Source organism: Lissotriton helveticus, chromosome 7 (genome assembly GCF_964261635.1).
Source record: "Lissotriton helveticus chromosome 7, aLisHel1.1, whole genome shotgun sequence".
Taxonomy (NCBI): domain Eukaryota; kingdom Metazoa; phylum Chordata; class Amphibia; order Caudata; family Salamandridae; genus Lissotriton; species Lissotriton helveticus.
Genome location: NC_136068.1, coordinates 1820336713 through 1820359520, shown reverse-complemented (window position 1 = coordinate 1820359520; position 22808 = coordinate 1820336713). Strand labels below are relative to the sequence as shown.

Here is a 22808-nt window from a genome sequence, read left to right as displayed (position 1 = left end):
TTTTTAGTAAAATACGGCCCTGTGGGATGGGGTCCACGGGGCCTATGGAGGCTGGGCGTGTAAATGTAAATGTAAATGTAAATGTACAGGAATTTATATAGCGCAAATCACCAAGCGGTTTCTAAGCGCTTGCTTAGGGAACCCGTCCTGGTATTCCCCTGTGAGATAACCCCGGCAGGGTATCCGCAAGGTGAAAGCCAGGCATCCCGCCGCGAGGGGCCGTTGTGGAGATTAAGCAAGCTATTGCCCAGAGTCGCAGAGTGTGAACCTGTGAATCGAGTAGGCACCGGAGCGAGAATTGTCGAGTCCATGGACATTTTAGGAATCAAGACCCCGCCGAGCCGGGAATTGAACCCTGGTCCTGGGCTGACCTCTGCTTCCAGGTCTGCCTCCTCTAACCAGTGAGCCACACTTCTCCAGTGTGGCCCCCTCTTCTCTTTAGTAAATTATGGCCCTGGGGGATGGGGTCCCCGGGACCTTTGAAGGGTGGGCACGTGGCTCCTTCCTCTTTTTAGTAAAATACGGCCCCGGGGATGGGGTCCCCGGGGGCCTATGGAGGGTGGGCACGTGGTTGCCTCCTCTTGTTAGTAAAATACGGCCCATGGGGGAGGGGTCCCCGGGGCCTATGGAGGGTGGGTGCGTGGCTGCCTCCTCTTTTTAGTAAAATACGGCCCCAGGGGATGGGGTCCCCGGGACCTTTGAAGGGTGGGCGCGTGGCTGCCTCCTCTTGTTAGTAAAATACGGCCCCGGGGGATGGGCTCCCCGGGACCTCTGAAGGGTGGGCACGTGGCTCCCTCCTCTTTTTAGTAAAATACGGCCCCGGGTGATGGGGTCCCCGGGACCTTTGAAGGGTGGGCACGTGGCTCCCTTCTCTTTTTAGTAAAATACGGCTCCGGCTGATGGGGTCCCCGGGACCTTTGAAGGGTGGGCACGTGCCTCCCTCCTCTTTTTAGTAAAATACGGCTCCGGGGAATGGGGTCCCCGGGACCTTTGAAGGGTGGGCACGTGGCTCCCTCCTCTTTTTAGTAAAAAACGGCCCTGGGGGATGGGTACCGCGGGGCATATGGAGGGTGGGCACGTGGGCCCCTCCTCTTTTCAGTAAAATACGGCCCTGGGGGATGGGGCCCACGGGGCCTGTGAAGGCTGGGAGTGTGGCCCCCTCTTCTCTTTAGTAAAATATGGCCGTGGGGGATGGGGTCCCCGGGGCCTATGGAGGCTGGGAGACTGGGAGTATTTTTCTTTTTAGTAAAATACGGCCCTGGGGTATGGGTACCCCGGGGCCTATGGAGGGTGGGCGCGTGGCTGCCTCCTCTTTTTAGTAAAATAGGGCCCCGTGGGGGGGGGTCCCCGGTGCCTATGGAGGGTGGGCACCAGGCCCGGACTGGCCGTTGCGGGCACCGGGCAATCCCCAGGTGCGCCGCAAGGGTGGGGGCCGGTTTTTGGGCCCTGGGGGCCGTTTTTGTTACAGGGCCGTTTTCGTAACAAAATCGGCCCCGGCAAAGAACTCGGTCGCACCCCCAGGGAGCCAGCCGAGCACTTTGCCAGGGCCGGTTTTGGTTCTCAGTCCGGCCCTGGTGGGCGCGTGGCTGCCTCTTCTTTTTAGTAAAATACGGCCCCAGGGGATGGGGTCCCCGGGGCCTATTGAGGTGGGCGCATGGCTCCCTCCTCGCTTTAGTAAAATACGTCCCCGGGGTGTGGGGACACCGGGGCCCTGGAAGTCTTGGAACAGGGGGGGCTGCGTGGCCCCTTCCTCTTTAATGTTGAATTTGGTCCCGGGCGATGTGTTCCCCGGGGTCTAATGAGACTTCTTCTCTGATGTCATTGATAATATAACACACACAGAGGGGAAGAGGAGGTCATCTGAATGGGATTCCACCCTCACTGGGAAACCAAAAAAAGGGGTTTAAAATTGCCCTCCCCATTAGTTAAGGCATGCTTCAGAACTTTTGCCCAGTCCAAACGTGTGCCCCTGGCTACCAACGTAGTACCTCTGCCAGTGGGGCTGGGGCAGGGTCAGTAGTCTGCAGTAAGGCTCACCCTGCCTCAGCCCTGGTGACATTTGGGAGGTGCTCCCTTGCCCTAGAGCTGGCCGCGCCCCTCCAAGCACCCTTTCATACAGTGATCATTCGCTGGCAGTGTTCCAGGTGTGTAAAGGTGAAGACGAGTGTTCTTCTGCACGTACACCGGGTGGTGAGGCATGGCGGAAAAACCAGCGCCTTCCTGCCTTAGGGACTTCAACTTCAAGGCGGCTCTCTTTTGGCCGGAGCCGCCTGGAAGTCGCTCTCTCTCTCTCACTGTCCCTCACCCTCTCTCTCACTCTGTCCCTCACCCCCTCTCTCTCTCTCTCTCTCTCTCTCTCTCTCTCTCTCTCTCTCTCTCTCTCCGAACCGCGCGCTCTCTCTCTCTCTGTTGCTCTCTCTCTCTCTGTCGCTCTCTCTCTATCTTTCTCTCGAGACATCTCTCTGACTCTCTCGCTCCCTCTCTCTGTCTATCTCTCGCTCCCTCTCTTTCTTTCTTTCTCTCCACCTCTAGCTCTCTTCCTCTCGCTCTCTCTCCATCTCTTTCTGTCTCTCTCGCTCTCCATCTGACTCTCTCTCAATCTCTCTCTCCCTCTCTATCTTTTTCTTTCTCTCTCTCACTCTTTCCCTCTTTCTTTCTCTCGCTATCTCACTCTCTCTCAATCGCTCTCTCTCCATCTCTATCTTTCTCTTTCTCTCTCTGTCATCGCTCTCTATCTCTTTCTCTCTCTCGCTCTCTATTCTCTCTCTCTCCATCTTTCTCTCTCTGCAGCTCTCTGGCTCTCTCTTTCTTTCTCTTTCTTTCTTTCTTTCTTTCCTTCTTTCTTTTTCTTTCTTTCTTTCTTATTCTTTTTCTTTCTTTCTTTCTTTCTTTCTTTCTCTCACCATCTCTAGCTCTCTTTCTCTCTCTATCTCTCTCGCTTTCCATCTCACACTCTCTCTCTCTCACACTCTCTCTCACTCTCTCCCTTTCTCTCTCTCTCTCTCTCTCTCTCTCTCTCTCTCTCTCCCTCTCTCCCTCTCTCTCTCTCTCTCTCTCTCTCTCTCTCTCTCTCTCTCTCTCAGACGAGACACCCCAGATTCAACACCACCGAATGTATACATAACACCACCAAAGCAATTAATGCATACAGACATCATCGCAAATAACAGACACCTGAACACAGCAATAATGTAACAAGATGGCACCAATCCCGTAACCGGCACAGCATTATCTACTCGTTTACCAGACTACACTGAGCACTCCTCAGAGTGACAACCGCACTCGAGTGCACCAACCAGTGGAGGAATGAGCAACACCCTCTTTCATGGCACCTTGATCACTCGATAAAAGCAGAGAAATTAACCCTTGGGAAGCACAGTCCATCTATTATGCCTACTCCAGACTCCAGTTAGCATCAGCACTCTGTATAAACACAAGATCACACGCGCCTTGTAGTGGCAGCACATACCACTAATACAAACTGTTCACATAGGGATTATTGCACACCTGGCAAGACAGCAAAAAAGTCAAAACCAAGAAATGACCTGCCATATGCTGAATGTGGAAAAGTAAAAAGCGTGGGCAAAGTAAATAGGTCTGGGGTTAATGTGTTAAAGCTTTTAGCGTAAGCAAAGTAGAGCGAAACACAAAGGAGGAAGCCAGCAAGAGTAAATAGAGGGCTACATTTCTAAAGTAGTCCCACATGTAGTTTAATTTTAGGATGTGAGTGGCTGTAGAAGGGATACACTCAAAGCACCAAGGTGAGAGATCAATAATAATCCACTTGATTAAGACTAGAACGACAGTCTCATGCCAATGAGAAGGACAGTCTCAGGCCAAAGGCTGGTCGTAAAAAGACAATAGTTGATAAGGGTGGACCCACAGACCATTATATCTAGATTGTTACCAGTGGGTCTGCTGGTCAGCTGTGCTTTAAAACCCCAGGTCTAAAAAGTACCACAATCATCAGGGCTCATAGCCTCCTGAATAGACCCATAAAGAGCGCGTGACTACACATCACAACTGTCATTGAGTACCATACAAAAATAAAACTGCATCACAGGTCAGCCGCTAATGAACAAACTCTCAATGTGTGCACCTCTCAAAGTATCTTTAGGAATAAAGGAAAGCAACAACATACCTCAGACACTTTATGTTATACTATGTTTTATGTATCGGTTGATGCCTGTCACGAGTCAGTGAAGCACATTAGTTGATGGGTCGGATGCTGCACCTAGGTGTGCTTGGTTGGAAGCATGATGAGTTGTAATGTGGCCTGTGTGTGAAGTGAATATGTGTCGTGTGTGATGACCAGAACACATCATTTAAATCTGCATATGAATACACAGGCATCATAAATATATTTTCGACTTAACTACAAATATACTCACAAATGAAAACATGCAGCAAGAGGAGCAGGCACGAGAACCATTAACAGTTTGTGATGTGTAGGTGTACAACAACAGAATATTGTATTGAGGGAGACGGTAAAACAGAATACAATCTATAACAGTGAGCGATAAGAATAAAAACTCTTGCTTTGGAGCATACACCACTCAAATACGGCGATAGTTACCTTGACAGCTGCCTAAAAGTCATCTTTGCTGACACTGTCTCACACTGTACACTGAGTAGTACAATGCACTATTTCGAGAAGTTTACTGAACTGAAATCAGCATTTTTCAGTTACCACAATTTGTGTTGACTGTCGGAGACACACACTCAAATGTTCACAGAACATATTCTTAAAACGCCTGCCACAAATGAATCAGAAGTTAGAAATATCTTGTAAGTACGGCACCACAGCAGGATTCTTTGCCCACGCTGAAAACAAGCACATTTGGGTGACACTTCAGGCACCAACTGTTCGTGAAGAAGTTACACACAGAACAGGTATTTATCGAAAACGAAAGTGTCCAATGCAATCGCACCCCACAAGGGGCCGGGTGTTGTCTATGGTTCAGTCTCCTGGTTACAGCCTCAATTTGCCTGCATTCCGTCGTTTCCATTTTTGTGAGGAAAAGTTCAAACAGAATCTACGACTTATTACCGACTGGTGCTAGTACGCGGTTGACACAGCAACGGTTGTCCAAAACACAACAAGCCCTCACCCAAAGGAAAACAAGCATTGGCTACGCGGCCGGGCTGCAAAGAAGTAATAATTTTTTTTAAAAGCGCGAGTTCTGCGCACGCACGCACCGGGAAAAAGTGCTGTGCACGTTGCGCGCGCGTGTGTGCGCGTTCTAGCAAGCTGGTCGCCTGCAAGCCTGTGGTGGGTAGCACTTTTGAAACCCGCTTTAAGCATCCTAAATGTCTCGCTGACAGCGCATGCACGCTGGCTCAGCGAGACCTAAAAGAGTAAGCACCGTGGGAAACAAGCATTGGCAAAGCAATAGGTTAGGCTATTATGCAGCACATGCACAGAGAAATGTTCAAAGTACATGCGTGCGGACATGCACTTCAGTAAACTTTTATTATGAATAATCATCACAATATAAGGAAAAAAAACCAGACGTAGAACATACCTACTATAAAAACGTAGCATGGTCTTTAAAAGAAGGCTGCTCTGTACATCAAAAACTAGAAATATAAAGGTAACGAGGCCGCAATACAATACAACCTGTGCACACCCCATGGTCACCTCTAGCACGCGTGCTTTGGCCTCGTTATTAAACTGTAAATCTATAAAACGACTAACGTAAACCAATCCTAATGTATTCGGTGCACTGGGGCTGCCCTGTGTGACAGAAGCTAACCAGATGTGATCCAAGCCCAGAGCAGTCTGCTAAAAGAATACATCTGTGTGTGCACATTGAACACCTACCGCTCCGGGACATACATACTACCGGTACCGGCCTACGAGGCGTAGCGCAGGGATGTGTGAGGTGCTGGAGGAAATCAGGCCAGTCTCTTCAAACCTGAGGTCAGTTCATTATTCTTTGCATAAAAAGCCGAATAATCCAATTCATTCACTCCCAGGGGGTGAGTGCCCCAGAATGGAAGTGCAAGGCCCTAGCCCCACTCTCAGCAGAGGGATGAGTGTATTTGAACCGTGGACGCCTCCGGGTCAAAGCGCCTCGATTGGAAGGTAAAGTTGGTAGAAGAAGCGTGTCCACAGACCCCTGCCAGACACTTTATAAGTAAACTGATATCAAGCAGACTCATCATTCAATAATGTAATGTATTGTAAATCCGTGTTTGTAAAGAGCAAACTACTCACCCTTACGGGTCTCAAGGCGCTGGGGCCGTTGTGGAAATTAAGTGAGCTATTGCCCAGAGTCACATGGTGCTGAGCTGAGCTACCAGAGCCGGGGATCGAACCGTGAACCCTGTGCTCCGAAGTCAGCTGCCCTGGCCGCTGCACCACACCTCAGTCAATATGTTGTTCCATTAAAGAGTTCCTCAGATTCAGGGAGCTTTCAGGGCACTGCTGGGCAGAGGTTCATGGTACTGGCACTCTTCTGTCTAGTGTGCCCACCTGACCCCTGCGCATTACAGACACCTCATCCAGTCCTGGACTGCTGTGTGATAGCCTAGTGCACTCTGGGAGTTGTAGTTGTGAACTAATAAAAGGAACACAGCTGGAACCAGTGATTCGTAGGGAATGTGCCAGGCCTGCAGCGAGTGCCCCTAATGCCCCGGAGTGAGGTGGGCACCCTAAGTCTGTCTGGAGTTCTGGTTACACCGCCTCTGAGCCGCCTGTCCTCTCCTGCCACTCACCGACTTACATGATGATTGCTTGGGTGGAACTATTGACTTTTATTGTTTGGAATATTGCCCTTCAGAGAATTGTAAATTCATGTAATAGCTGATGAGAAGATTAAATGAAATAATGTGCAGATTGAAGATTAGCACAACAAAGACACCACCATCGACAGATACATCTAGGAACCTTCATCACCCTAACTCATATCAGCAAACACAATGTCCTTAGCATGTTCAGTTAGATATACACATATAGTTAAAACATGCACTTGTATAGACAGAACAGAGCTCAGTCATACGTGAACGCGCAGACGCGCGCCCACCAACATCTAAGTGCACTGACTCACAGACTTCAAGGCACTCAAACCGAGTGCCTAAGGCACTTATATATGCAAGCCAGCAAACATGTGTACATCCAGGCACACCGATCCACATGCTTACAGCCCTCTGTACACACAGACCAAAGATATACTGGCATCTAAGCATGCAGATCAACATGTAAAGGCTCAAGGGCCCACACACATGAGGACAAAACACAAAGGTCGATCTGCAGTCCTACCAGACACCCACTAAAGGAGACACAGATGGACAGACAAAGTGACAACTGGACACACAGGCTTGATGAGCAGACAAAAGGACTGAGAGACAGATAACATACCAAATGGCAACCTGGCACAAGCACAGGCCAACATACTTATAGACAACCATGCACATAAACCAACACACATTCAAGTTATAAACTTTATTCGATTGTTCATAAAAACATCATAAAAGTATACAGAATAAAAAGGAGGCACTTATGAATTAGTACGAAATCGAGGAATACAATACATAATAGTACTCAGATAAGTAAAAACATGGACTAGTATCAAGGATTTGGACCAACACTAAAAAACCATACTTTTTCTGACCCATACTGATTTTAGAATAAAGGTTGCGATAAAAAAACAGATATCCGGGGTGGCAAGTGCAAATAGAAACCTCATAGCATTAACAGTTGTGGACACAGAATATTTCTTAAACAATGGTTTGAGGTATAAAATACGCAAAGATTTATACAGAGGGCATATTAACATGAAGTGCAACGTGCTTTGTTTAGTAATTCCGTCACACGGACAAGGGGTGGCAGAGTATATCTTCATCCTCGGAAATACCACCAAATTATGCACAATACCTAATCTCAGCCTCGTTAATACATATTGGTGAGGCTGTCTAGTGATTACTTTTAGGTACATAGGAATCCCAGTCCCTTCTTCCTTGTTTGAAAAATAGAAAGCATGGGTAGAATAATCACTAGATTGATCTTTACGTCTATTATTTTTATGCCTCAAAAAAACACCTTTAGCCTCAAGCTTCGGTATAACAGTAGCACACCTGGGGTCATCATGAACATTCAGATCAAAAAGTTCCTTAAACAAGCATTTGCAGTGCAATAGGTCTCGCATTAGGAAAGTTTGAGCTATTGGTATTGTAAATGGCAAAGTTTTTATTTATGTTTCTTTTTTTTTTAAATAGCTAAATTAATAGCTTCGTCATTTACAATGCCAATAGTTATAACTTTCGCAAATGTGATACCTATAGCATTTGTAATGCAATATGTTTTGTATTTACAAACCGCGAGAGGACAAAAAAAAGCTACGGACCACCGCCTCCTCCCAGGCCTTCAAAAGGGACCTCAAAGTTCTCTTCCTCCAGAGACACCTCCAAAAGTAATTCACGTCCTCTTGCTATTGTGAGGAAGACTTCCCACTACTGATAATTTCTACTTTCCATGACCATGGAAGTGCCTTCCCAGTGTATGCCTGTGATTGGAGGGTCTGCCTTTTTGCAGTATTTTCCATGTACTGGTGTTCGGTGCCCTTTTGTAACATGCACACACCACTCTGCCCTTGCAACACACGGCTGCTACCTCTCACATGTCTTTACCTTTGATACTTGCACAAGTGCCACCTTGCCCATGTAACGCTTGTTCCTGAGCCTGAGTGTCTAGCACTTATTGCAGGACTATACCTCTAATTATACTCTGTTTTCTCTTATAACTGCACACTTGTCACTTTCATTTCCTCTTGTGCACTTTTGACTACCTCATGTATTTTGGTTGCTCACAATTTTTACTCAAGTATTTTGTTTGCTCACGATTGTCACTATTACCTTTACTACCTCATGTATTTTGGTTGCTCACAATTTTTACTCAAGTATTTTGTTTGCTCACGATTGTCACTATTACCTTTACTACCTCATGTATTTTTGGTTGCTCATAGTTTTTACTACCTCATGTATTTTGTTTGCTCACAATTGTCACTATTACCTTATGTAAGTAACGTATGTTTTTGCAACCTGTTCTTTTGTAATGTTTCTCATTATGTTTCATTTCTGTTCCTAATGTGAAGCGCTCTGACGCCTTCGGGTAAAGTCCGCGCTATATAAAAATGCATAAATACATGAATAAATAAATACCGCCTCCGGGTAAAGTCCGCGCTATATAAAAATGCATAAATACATAAATAAATAAATACTGCCTTCGGGTAAAGTCTGCGCTATATAAAAATGCATAAATAAATAAATACCGCAAATCAAACATCCTCGTCACTCTGCCGGCCTGCGACCAGGAAGTCAGGCAGGCCGGCGCGACAACCGGAAATAGGAAGTAGGAGGGCGGGAGCCTACCCCGCCTTCCACGGAAGAGCCGCGATTGGAGCCGTGTTTGGAGCACCGGAGCAGGCAGGAGCCTACCCTGCCCCCCGGTGCCGAAGGAGGGAAGAAGAGTCCTGCTGCCGGGCCCTGCAGCTGAGGAGAGCCGCCGCACGAAGGAAGCCGGTGAGTGGGTTGCTGATCTGCAGGGGGGGGGAAAGCATGTGTGTGCGCGCGCGCGTGCGGGGGGGCGGGCTGTGTATGTGTGTGTGCGTGCGTGTGTGTATGTGTCTTGGAGTGCGTGTGTGTGACTGTGGGGGAGGGGGTGTGTGTGTGTGAGCGAGTGTCTGTCTGCGCACGCATGTGTACGGTGCGGGACGCGACGTGCGCGTTCGCGCACACGAATCCAGAAGAAAAGCTCGTACACCGTCTTGTCCTCCTTCCCCCCCACACTGATCACTATACGTCTCCAGCTGGACAAATGCATCCTTGCGGATGCATTGCCACCAAGACCCAAAAATGGGTGGTTTAAGATAAATTTTTGCCGCAATAGTGTGCGTTATCTAATTCAAGGCACTCAAGGGGGGGGCACTGCAGACAGTCAGTCTGCGCTCACTGTGGGGAGCTTTATGTACCGAAAGTGAATAACACTGGCCATTCATGCAGCTGCCTCGCTGCTCCTTTGGAGTGCAGGCAATGGCCGCCACAATTGGGCTACAAAGGGGCTACAGAAAGGCCCTGACCTTCCACTTGGCATCACAAAGGCCAGCAGAGGCCGGGGCAAGCTCCCTGGCACCAGGGCTGACTCACTCGATGCCCCTGTCATTCGATGGCCTTCGAGAAACCTCATGCAGTGGCCTGCTAGCACGGGGTCACCCTGACTTCCGAACTACAAACGCCACCGAGCACAACACGGCTGGGGAGTGGGGAGTCCAATGTCATTAGGCCTGGTCCGAGGCGTAGAGGACTTGCATTAAAGACGGAAAGCTACAGATATCAATTCATGGGTTGCTTCTTTGGGTACAGCGCTAGGAAGCGAGCGCAGGCTTGGGCTTGGGGTTGGCAACTGGTCCCCTGAGCAGGCATCTTGTTCTTGCTTTTAGTACCGGTGGTAGTGCACTGGCACTGCCAGACACCTGCAGAGCGCACAATTCAATGCTTGAGTTAAAAAGCTTCACCGCTAGCGGGCTCCATCCTGCAGCACCTAGAAGCCGCGCCATTAAATCTGCCAGTCCCAGGCCACTTTCATACATCTTGGCATCTAGTTTGGCTGGCATGCGCCACTGACTGCCCGCTGCAGCAGAGTTGAAGGTGTCAGAAGCTGCAGTGCGTGCGCTCAGCGCAGGCCTAAGTGTGAAGCGCTGCGGGCACTCAGTGCACCCACCAGGAAGCACAGTTATCAAGCGTGCAGTAGGTGCAGCAACACCGGGGCCCGCCATACCTCTAGCAGCTTTTTCAGAGCCAGCTCCTTCCAACTAAGGCTCTCGCGCCCCCACCCAGATATTACAATACTATTTCCAGGGGTTAAATCCCGTAGTGTGTTTAAATCTCATTAAAAATAGGTCAGGCAGAAGTAGGGTCGGCTGCTTTTCCACCGAAACCCGATTGCAACATGGGGTCCGTGAGTCTCTGAACGTCGATTCCCGGAGTTAAGCAGAAGTATTGGAATAGCTCCAATTTTGAGAGCTGCACTCAAGTAGTACATGTGAATATGAAATTATGTGCACCATTATTCTACATTAACTATTTATCGGGCGACATTTGTGTTCATCGGTATAATGACGTAAATGCATTTTGATGTAAAAAAAAATTCGCGCTTCTTAAAGTGACTTTATCTCAATAATGACACATCCAGTTAATTGCAGTTAAGAACTACACATGTCGTTTTCCTATAAAACACTACTGCGTCTTCTAAATGGCCTGTGGGTCCAATCATGTCAGCTTTGCCTTCTATAGATTGTGTTTACGTCACTAGCACGATGGCCCGAGGGCACCTGCTTGATGTTCCCGTTAAGTGTTACACATTGTGTGTGGTGTTAGATGCTTATCTCACTGCCCTCATACCTGGGGCGTCCACTTTGCAGTCAGTTAAACCTGGGTTTTCCTCGGCCCTCCTCATTGAATTTGATGTAAACTGTGTAATCCGTCACCAGGCTGGACCGAGGAGCCGCCCCCTAGTTTCACCGTTTGGTCTCCCAAACTGCCAGCCCTTGTGCCATGTCGAGTGGCAAAAAGATCTATTTTTATTTTATAATAAATCATTCTTTCGTCTTCCATGTTCACTACCTGCCCTGGGACAGGCCGCAGCCTCTCCCCTCCAGTGTGTCCCCTGCATCCCGAAGGGACGAGGGGCCAGGTCCTTCCCCACATGCAGACACACTGACTCTCCGATGGATGGGGCACTCGCTGTAAAATGCTAATGGCACCTGCTTAGGACATAAGAGGCCTAAACGGGCGCCTTGTCACCCACTGTCGGGCGCAGACGAGGGTGTTTGCGCCGGGGCCCCTTTGAAGAGGGCTCTGATGAGGGGGGGGGGCTTTCTGGAGGGATCTACACCTGAATGAGCGGCCCTCGCGGGGGGCAGCGCACCTGAATGGGTCCTGGCCTCTTGGCTGGGACCGTGGCGTCTGCTGGTTGGGGATATTTTCAATTCCCCGCTGGGAGGCTGACTGGAGCACGGCCTTGGACCCAGGGAGGCGGGCGTCCTGCTTGGGGGTGGAAATCCCTGTGCTCGGCGACCCTTGGGGTGAGTTAGACCCAGTGAGAACGCACAGCTAGAGCCGGGGAGCAACAAGCATTGGAGGTGGGGGGTGAGAGAACCCCCCGGTGACCGATACCGGCCCACTGAAGAGACATGATTACTCCTTGAATAAAACGAAGTACGGTGACACGAGGTCGCGGGGAAAAAACCCACGTCACCAGCCACACCATATCCCAAATACATGAATACATGAATAAATAAATACCGCCTTCGGGTAAAGTCCACGCTATATAAAAATGCATAAATACATAAATAAATAAATACCGCCTTCGGGTAAAGTCCGCGCTATATAAAAATGCATAAATACATAAATAAATAAATACCGCTTTCGGGTAAAGTCCGCGCTATATAAAAATGCATAAATAACTAAATAAATAAATACCGCAAATCAAACAACCTCGTCACTCTGCCGGCCTGCGACCAGGAAGTCAGGCAGGCCGGCGCGACAACAGGAAACAGGAAGTAGGAGGGCGGGAGCCTACCGCGCCTCCCACGGAAGAGCCGCGATTGGAGCCATGTTTGGAGCACCGGAGCAGGCTGGAGCCTACCCTGCGCCCCGATGCCGAAGGAGGGAAGAAGAGTCCTGCTGCCGGGCCCTGCAGCTGAGGAGAGCCGCCGCACGAAGGAAACCGGTGAGTGGGTTGCTGAGCTGCAGGGGGGTGGGGGGGGGGGAAGCATGTGTGTGCGCGCGCGCGTGCGGGGGGGGGCGGGCTGTGTATGTGTGTGTGCGTGCGTGTGTGTGTGTATGTGTCTTGGAGTGCGTGTGTGTGACTGTGGGGGAGGGGGTGTGTGTGTGTGAGCGAGTGTCTGTCTGCACGCACATGTGTACGGCGCGGGACGCGACGTGCGCGTTCGCGCACACGAATCCAGAAGAAAAGCTCGTACACCCTCTTGTCCTCCTCCCCCCCCACACTGATCACTATACGTCTCCAGCTGGACAAATGCATCCTTGCGGATGCATTGCCAGCGAGACCCAAAAATGGGTGGTTTAAGATACATTTTTGCCGCAATAGTGTGCGTTATCTAATTCAAGGCACTCAAGGGGGGGGGGCACTGCAGACAGTCAGTCTGCGCTCACTGTGGGGAGCTTTATGTACCGAAAGTGAATAACACTGGCCATTCATGCAGCTGCCTCGCTGCTCCTTTGGAGTGCAGGCAATGGCCGCCGCACGAAGGAAGCCGGTGAGTGGGTTGCTGAGCTGCGGGGGGGAGCATGAGTGTGCGCGCGCGCGCGCGTGCGGGGGGGAGGGAGGGGCCGGCGGGCTGTGTATGTATGTGTGTGTGCGTGCGTGTGTGTGTGTATGTGTCTTGGAGTGCGTGTGTGTGACTGTGGGGGAGGGGGTGTGTGTGTGTGTGAGCGAGTGTCTGTCGGCGCGCGCATGTGTACGGCGCGGGACGCGACGTGCGCGTTCGCGCACACGAATCCAGCAAGAAAAGCTCGTGCACCCTCTTGTCCTCCTTCCCCCGTAACAGATAACTATTGGTCTCCAGCTGGACAAATGCATCCTTGCGGATGCATTGCCAGCGAGACCCAAAAATGAAATGACATATTTTAGCCACGGAATCCGGTGGACATTGTCCAGGCGTAAACAATCTTGAATTATTCCCCTGGTGAAGCCAGTTTCATCCTTTGACCAGATAGACCTCCAGGCCATTAAGGGCCTCAATCCGGTTAAGTCAGTTATATAGTCCAACCCTAGTTCTTTATGGGTCAGTTCAATGGATGCCGAAGATGGAAGGCAGAGGAGTCGCTTAAGAAATACATTTTCCAATATTTGCAAATCCCTTTGAGGTCTGTGTCCCCAAACCCCTGAGCCATAAAGGGCAATAGATGCACACCTAGATCGATAAACATTCAACATGTCTAGTATGCGGCGGCTTCCTAATTTGGCAGCAAAACGAAATGCACTTAGGGAAGCCTTGCCCATCCTAGCTTTAACATTATGTTGTTCTGGGGCCCAAGATCCACCATTATTAAAAGTAATGCCCAAATAACAAAAGTTATTCACAACCTCAATACGGTTTTCCTTAAAATAGAATGATTTAAGATTATTCACCTTTTTTCCACATGCCATGATGTAGGTTTTAGAATTATACATTTTTAATTTCTTCCCCTGTATAAAATCATAAAAACTATTCATAAGTTTCTGGAGGCCTATGGGGGTTCTCGAGAGTAAGACGGTATCGTCTGCGTAAAGCAGCACCGGGATTGGTTGTCCCTCGACTTGCGGGGCATCAGCTTGCACGTTTTTCAGTTCAGACTCCATCGAGTTTATAAACAAGGAGAAAAGTTGCGGGGCCAGGACACAACCCTGTCTAATGCCGGATTTTACCCTGATCTTCCTCGTGCACTCACCCTCTTGGCCATAGCGAATCTGTGCTGATAGATTATTATAAAGTCTTGCCAGAAAATGGATTATCGCTGCCGGAGCACCCATTTCGAGTAAGGTTGTCCACAGCAAGGTGTGGTCAACCAGATCGAAGGCACTAGAGAGGTCCGCGAAACAAAGGAACAAAGAACCCTGTTTTGTTTTGGTGTATTTTCCTATTATAAGGTCTAGGTTGATACACTGCTCAATAGTGCCGAGGCCCTTTCTAAAACCATATTGGGAAACTGCAAGGATATTATTGGTTTCAGCCCACTCCTCCAAGCGTAGCAATAAAACCCTGCTCATGATCTTTAACGAGGAATCCAGAAGGGAGATAGGGCGGTAGTTCTTAGCCTCTCCTCTATCTCCCTTCTTATAAATTGGTAGGATTATGGATTCGCTCCAGGTAGGAGGGGTGGTAGCGTTAACTGCGGCTTTAAACACTTGGGTCAATAGGGGGCTACACAAGGCCAGATCTGTTTTGTATAGATCGACCGGCACCCCATCCGGTCCTGGGGCTTTCCCTCCTTTACTATTTCGAATTGCCATGTCGACTTCTTGAAGGGTAATCCCCAATGATTGATTGGATATGGTGAAGTTAACACTAGAGCTATCCTGGGCCTTACAAGTTGGGTCAAAAATCCCGGTAAAATATTCGACCCAGCTATCCTCGCTAACTTCCGCGGTTAAAACTGGGAACTCTTCCTTCTGGAGGAAAGGGCTATTGACAGTGCTCCAGAATAGCTTACAATCACGTAGCGCTGCCGCCTTGATCAGATCCTCCCATGATGTTCTCTTAGTTCCTGTTTCCTACGCTTCAGCTCGTGTTTATAAGTAGCCCTCATAAGTATTACAACATCCCTATCTCTCGGGAGATTAGATAGAGCCCTTTTAAGGTCTTGTAGCGCAGAAGTACAGGCTTTATCAAACCAGCCTAACGTGGCCCGCTTAGTTATACCCTTGGTGATGGTGAGAGACTTTTTGATTATGTCACCAAGTTCTTCGAAGTCGGCTATAATACAACTTGGGGCGGCATCAACTTCAAGACAACGAAGTAACACTTCGTGACCTGCGCCCACAATTTTCCTTAGTAATTTATCGGAATTATTTCCGCACCATTTAATCCGGATGCCATTTTGCCTACATGGTATAATCTCATCAACAATCCTACCGTCACGACGGGTCATAGGACCCCAGATGAGAATTGACAAAGTAATGGCATTGTGGTCACTAATTCCAAAATCCACAATAATGGGGACCGTACAAAGGGGGACCATCTGTGTTGATATCAACATTTGGTCAATAACAGATGCAGAATTTCTCCCTGTAAAAGTCGGAACAATATTACCCTCATTATCCAGAGCAGGTTGATGGATAACGATAACCAGATCGAGTTTTAACAAGAGGGTATTAAGGGAGTCGCCATAAAGAGTATGAGTGAAATGAGCCCGGTTCTCCCCATTGTCCCCATCATACCCACATACATTAGTATATGAGTAGGGACAAGTTCTGATATTGAAGTCCCCCCCCCCCCCCCGATAATGTCATATGGCTTGTGGGTATCATTGCAGATTTTAATTATAGCTGACTCTAGTTCATCTACAACAAGGGTACTCGCGGGGTCAAATGAATTGTTATAATGATTAATCAGCAAGGTGTTCCGGCCCCCTTCATGTTACAGCCTAAGTATTTGAGAGCGTGAGCCTACAGTGGAGTGGGATCTCACACGTACTGGGAAATGCACAGACAATAAAATCAAAATCCACCTTTTGCCCTACCCATGGAGGATTCTTGCGCAGGGCAATTATAAGAGACAAAACCATCATGATGAATATCAGTCCTGGACATGGTCTCCTGGAAACACAGGATGTCAAACCCGGAGATAGACTCCTTCCAACCCAGGGCTGACATCCTCTGCCGCCAACCGGCGATATTCCAACTTACAATTTTACAACCTGGGGGGTTAGTTACCAATGCTGGCTCAGTCAACACAAGGTTAGTTGGAGAAACCGGAATAGTTAACAACATCTCTGACGTACCCAGGGCATAAGGCGGCTGATGGAAATCCGCTATCCTAGTTTGCAAAGGTGGAACTATTGGCGACATTATAGGTGTTAAAGGGGGCAACAAACATTCAGCTGGACACATTTCATTGACCACAACTTCATTGTCGACTAAACCATTACCCAACGTAGATTGGGAAGACCTTGAATCACATGTTGACAGTAGTCAATCCACCCCCTCTAGGCCATCTAGACAACTATACCGATTACAATCAAAAAAGGGATTGTGCTGGGGGGTATACTGAGACGATATGGCCGGTCTTATATTGTGGCTTCTAGGTCTTCCCCTTCGTTCAACCCTTGACCAGTCAGGCCCTCCTCTACCATGGGTTACATAGTTAGGTGGAAAAAAGAAAGACACTGGGAGGGTCTGAATGGTCGAGTCAAAAGACCTGTTAAATCCGGCACAAATATGGGATACCCTTCTGGGATCTCTGAAGCTAACCGTAATACAATCCCCGTTAATGGACTTGGCCGTCTTACCTAACCAGGGTACCCTCCTTACCATAATAAGCTCATTATGGAGATGGGCCGGGAGGGGTCTGTTCCAGTTAAGCCACTTAACGACTCTACCTTTCAGGGAGCTATAGGTTTCAGTTTCTCCTGTTTCCAGGGCAGGGGCTGCAGCCGAAACCACCATATAGCGATTTGCTTCTGGGGAAGATCAGGCAGGCGAGGTCTGCGGGCTCTAGGTACTTTAATTGGAGACCCGTCTGTACCATCAGTCGTTGGTCCAGATGGACAGGAATTACAAAGTTGGGGTCCAGGGAGTGGTTGTGGGGGAACATTATTACACTGGTTGGAATCTTGATGTACTACTGACTGACCTATAGGAGGACAGGTAGAGTGTTGGGCTACATTAGCTTGTAGAATAGCAGGGATGGTGGGAGTGATTTGTAAGGTATTGGAGCTACTAGGTTTGTTAACATAGGCTAGGATGGAAGCAGTGGTTTTCTCGATGTTAGACGATCTAAGTTCTATCCTTTCCATTTTAGCCTCAAGAGGGAATAGAATTGATTTAAATAGGGTGGCCAAGCTTTCGGTAGATACCTCACTAATAGAGGAAACTGTTGGAAAAATCGTAGGGAGAGGGGTGGGATCGTGTTGGGGCTTTGCTATTTTCGAATTCCTACCAGTTTTCTTGTTATAAGGTCTTTTCCGTTTGGTAGTAGCCCCTTCCTTCACACCCTGAGACATAGAATTATTAACAGTATCTTCGGGTACAGAAACAAAGGAAACATTATTAGTATCTAGAACTAGGTCAATTTCAGGCAGAATTTCGTTCACCATGATATCAAGGTCCACTAAAGCCTGATTATCCACTTCAGGAAGGGGGGGTTGGTCTGCCACTAGAGTGGTGACGGTATCAATTGGTCTTTCAGGTGTTTTTGCATTAGCTAATGTCCCCACGGAGGATCGTTTAATAGACAACAGTTCCTTGGACAAACGTTTCTCAAGAGAATTAATTTCAGTGTCAATGATAGTATTTGCCCTGATGAGGAATTTGTCCATACCTCCAGTTATAGATCCTCCAGCAAGCGAGGACTTACTCCGTGTTTCCCGGGCAGCCATAGAGTCCAATGATACGTACAGGTGGATTAGGATCAAAGTAAGGGAGGTGGTCTGGACCGGTCACTCTTGGTCACGAACGGGTACAAACGGGCCCGCCCTTGGCCCGGGCTTCGCCCGGCGCCGTCCCGCGTGCGCGTGGGAGGGTGAAGTTAAGTAGGAGTGGAAATGGAGAGAGGCGGGGCGGGAAGAGGAGCCAGGTGCGGCTGATGACTCGCCGCTAAGCAGCCTGGCCCTCGCAGTCCCGTCCACAGCAACACTCCTCAGCCCCTCGCCACGAGTCTGCAGGCAATGCCCCGTAGTCAGGAAACAGACAGCTCCACCACAATCCAAAGCCTCGAGCGGCACCCCAACACACATTCAAGCACACACACCTATAGACATACATGTATCACATACAAAGACTAACAATATACTTACCTCTGCTCAAAGACCTAGAGACATACAGAGAGAGAGACATGCACACACACACACGCTAACAGACTCATAGACAACCATGCACATAAACCAACAGACACTCAAGCACACACACCCATAGACATACATGAAGCACTGACCAAAACCAACAGAAATATACTTACCTCTGCTCAAAGCACGAGAGATATACGGATACACACGTGCACACACAGGCATACAAGAACTCGGGCACCCTTGCAAAAATCAGACGTGGGGCACCTATGAACAAATACCACGAAACATCCAGCCAGTATTGAACACAGTTAAAATGATCTTGAGCACACGGACATACAGGTACCCAACAGAGATGACGTCATCCGTACACGCAGCATAAATACAGGTAGCTGCATGTCAAGAGGCAGGCTTAATCTGGAGAATCTGCAGAATATCAGAACATCTTTAAAGGTGAGTGCTAAAAACATTCATGCAATCTTCTCCATTTTATTTGCAGAAGATGAAACTGAACGCTTTAAACTTTACTCCGTTTTTATTTTCCACCACATCTCTGAATATTTAAAACAAGCATTTACAATGCAATGGTTTTGCCTTTGACAAAGTTAGAGCGATTGGCATTGTCAATGACAAATTTTTTATTTATGTGTTTGTTTTGAAAACAGATAAATTAATGCCATTGTCATTTACAATGCCAATAGCATAATCTCACGCAAATGGACGATGGTTACAAAACATTTTGAAAAGTGCTCTATAGAATCAGGAGGAGTTGGGGAGGGATAATGAATAGAGATAGAGCCAAGAAGGAAAAACAAATTAGGGTGAGAGAGAGTGGTGCATTGGAGAGAGTTAGCAGTGTGTTGAAGGGAGAGTGAGTGACGGGATGAGAGAATGAGCAGAAGAAAGAGAGGCAGTGAGAGAAGGAGAGTGTTGTGAAAGGGAAGAGTGAGTGATGGGATGAGAGTATGAGCAGAAGAGAGAGAGGCAGTGAGAGAAGGAGAGTGTGGTGAAAGGGAAGAGTGAGTGACGGGATGAGAGTATGAGCAGAAGAGAGAGAGGCGGTGAGAGAAGGAGAGTGTGGTGAAAGGGAAGAGTGAGTGACGGGATGAGAGTATGAGCAGAAGAGAGAGAGGCGGTGAGAGAAGGAGAGTGTGGTGAAAGGGAAGAGTGAGTGACGGGATGAGAGTATGAGCAGAGGAGAGAGAGTCAGTGAGAGAAGGAGAGTGTGGTGAAAGGGAAGAGTGAGTGACGGGATGAGAGTATGAGCAGAAGAGAGAGAGGCGGTGAGAGAAGGAGAGTGTGGTGAAAGGGAAGAGTGAGTGAAGGGATGAGAGTATGAGCAGAGGAGAGAGAGTCAGTGAGAGAAGGAGAGTGTGGTGAAAGGGAAGAGTGAGTGACGGGATGAGAGTATGAGCAGAAGAGAGAGTCAGTGAGAGAAGGAGAGTGTGGTGAAAGGGAAGAGTGAGTGACGGGATGAGAGTATGAGCAGAAGAGAGAGAGTCGGTGAGAGAAGGAGAGTGTGGTGAAAGGGAAGAGTGAGTGACGGGATGAGAGTATGAGCAGAAGAGAGTCAGTGAGAGAAGGAGAGTGTGGTGAAAGGGAAGAGTGAGTGACGGGCTGCCGAAGATCACACGCGGTCCCTCGCCTCATGATTGGTTTCCCTGTGGCTCACATTACCCAGAGCAGGGCTGCTCCCCAGTGTGAGGGATCGCGGATTGCAGTGGTGCTGGGGGTGGGCGTCTGTGGGGCCCCTCCCCGCCTGCTGCCCCCCCTCCCTGAAGTGTATGCATCTCAGCTGGAGCCGCAGCTTGTCACACTTCACTCCCCCTCCCTCCTGCACCCCCGCCCCAGGCCCTCTCAGCTGGCTCACGTAGTGCCGCACAATCCCGGACAAGGAATGCTTATCGCCGTGCCTGATCTGGAACTGTCGTGGTCCATCACCCTCCCACCCCTGGAAAAACATTGTGTACAGCGCATGCTCACATACAAGAATGTTTTCAAATTTTATGGGAGGGGGGTTATCATTGAAGTATCGTGTTCTGTAAATGTTTAACGACAACTGATAACAAGGAGACTGTTACAGAAGCCAACTGCTCAACGATAATCAGGCGTGCGTACATGTTTTCACTGTATGGCTGACTTCCTAAAGATGCATCTGTTTTACTATACGTCCCAGCGTCACCCTGAAGTGAAATAAAGTAAAACCTGACGAGAGAACATAGAAACTGCTGCCAACATCGACCACACGCAAATATAATACTCTAAAATTCAGATTAAAATACAGAGAAATAATTCTCAGCTTGCACATTGCTCAGACAGAGCGCGGGCCTGCATGTGCCACTTAATAGTACAGAGCATCGAGGCACGCCAAGGAGGGGTTGGACTCAGACACGATTTCAGTTACATCCAACAGTGCTCGCCTCGGAAGCAAAAAAGCACAACACCACGAAGGCATCCCTTAAAGCAGAGGTCTTCAAACTTTTGTAGGTTGAGCCCCCCCAGCTGAATTTCTTAAAATGTAGGGCCCCCCTCCACCTGACAGAAATTTCTGGAATCTGGTACACTCACAATTGACCGCCACCCGCATATCTCGGTACCTGTGCCGGCCCCGGCGGGTGGAGATGGCCAGCCTGCTCAGCCTCACCGAGAGGCAGATCAAGATCTGGTTCCAGAACCGGCGGATGAAATACAAAAAGGACCAGAAGGGCAAGGGGATGATGACGTCATCGGGGGCCAGTCCCCCAGCAGGAGCACGCTGCCCCAGTCGATGGGCAGGGGGTACCTGAACTCCATGCACTCCCTGGTGAACAGCGTGCCCTATGAACCCCAATCGCCCCCGTCCTTCACCAAGTCGCACCAGAACGCCTATAACCTGCACACGTCATATCCGCCTCCCCTCAACAACTGCCCGCCTCCCCAGAAGAGGTACTCTGGACGGCAGCTGTCACGCCGGAGTACGAGGCCCACTCACTGCAGGGCAACAATGGCTATGGAAATCCGCATTTACAGGGAAGCCCCGTCTACGTGGGCAACAGCTATGTGGAAAGCATGACTAACTCGGGGCCCTCCATTTTTGGTTTAACCCATCTCTCCCACCCTTCCTCGGCCAGCATGGACTATGGTGGCCCTGGGTCCATGGCCTCGAGCCACCACCATGGACAGTGCGACCCTCACCCTCACCCCACATACACAGACCTGTCCTCTCACCAGCCTTCTCAGGGAAGAATGCAAGAGGCCCCCAAACTGACTCACCTGTGAAGGACTGTCCCAAGACTCTCTTTATGTACTTATCGTCCAACAACTCCGTTTTATTCAGTTTTTTAAAAATTCTTTGTCAATGCATTTTAAATCGTTTTTTGTGACATAGCAATATATGTTGCTTAAATTGCTCTTTTATTCGTGCCCCCTATGTTTTTTGAACTGTAGCCATGTGACTGTATTTGTCACCAGTTTTCATATTTTACCTTTCAGGATTATTTTTATGATAACAGGGTATGTGTGCAGATTGTTTAAAAAGGATCTCCAACGTAAAGCTGTTCGCACAAACAGGGAAGCAATTTATTAATTTTATTGCACTTCTTTTTAAATTGGAAAAAAAGACACAAATGGACGTATCCCAGGACATCGGTTGTGTGACTTCCTGCAAAGTTTGTACTCTGGTGATCACTCGGACGTATTTATTGTTGACCCTCCATTTCTAACATGAAATAATCATACATGTTAAAATATTATTTATCCCCAACCTGTCATATTTATAAGCAAAATGAAACGGCATTCTGGATAGTATGGAGACAGAGTGTTGGGCCTGGTGATAAACTGCATATTGGAAATACTAGGACATTTTTATTTCAAATACAGTCCGCCCCTGTATTACTATTGCAATAAAAAAACAAAAAGAAAACGAAAAAAAAAAGGAAAAACCAACATCATTGCCAGCTTCACACCATCCCTTTGCAAACCGTGCAATAGTAATTGATGTACGACTGAAACAGTGCAGCCCAGCACTGAAATCCGACAGCACAGAAGGGTTCCAGAGTGGGTGAATGATAACCACGTTGCAGGGCGGCCCTGTAGCATCCAGGACATAAGTGCCAGCCCCCGTCCAACTCCACCTGCCTTGCGCAGCTACGTCTTGAGGCACTTACATTTGGAGGGCGAACTATTACCCGATCCGTTTTGCCACGTAAATATCCTCCATAACCTCCCAATTGTCTCCACCAAGCAGTCCATTCTTCCGTAAGTGAGCACTCGGTAAATTACTTACGCGTCGTTCAGAAAGAGAAAGGGAAACATATCATGGC

The 22808-nt window shown here is 48.6% G+C and overlaps 2 pseudogenes across 1 annotated transcript in view; both read left to right on the top strand.

Annotated features, from left to right (window-relative positions):
* The window catches only part of LOC144769727 (uncharacterized), a 198219-nt pseudogene that overhangs the window by 41866 nt on the left and 133545 nt on the right, over positions 1-22808 (top strand). The gene's annotated exons all lie outside the window — the stretch shown is intronic.
* LOC144767441 (homeobox protein Hox-A3 pseudogene) lies at positions 18904-21765 on the top strand (annotated as a pseudogene).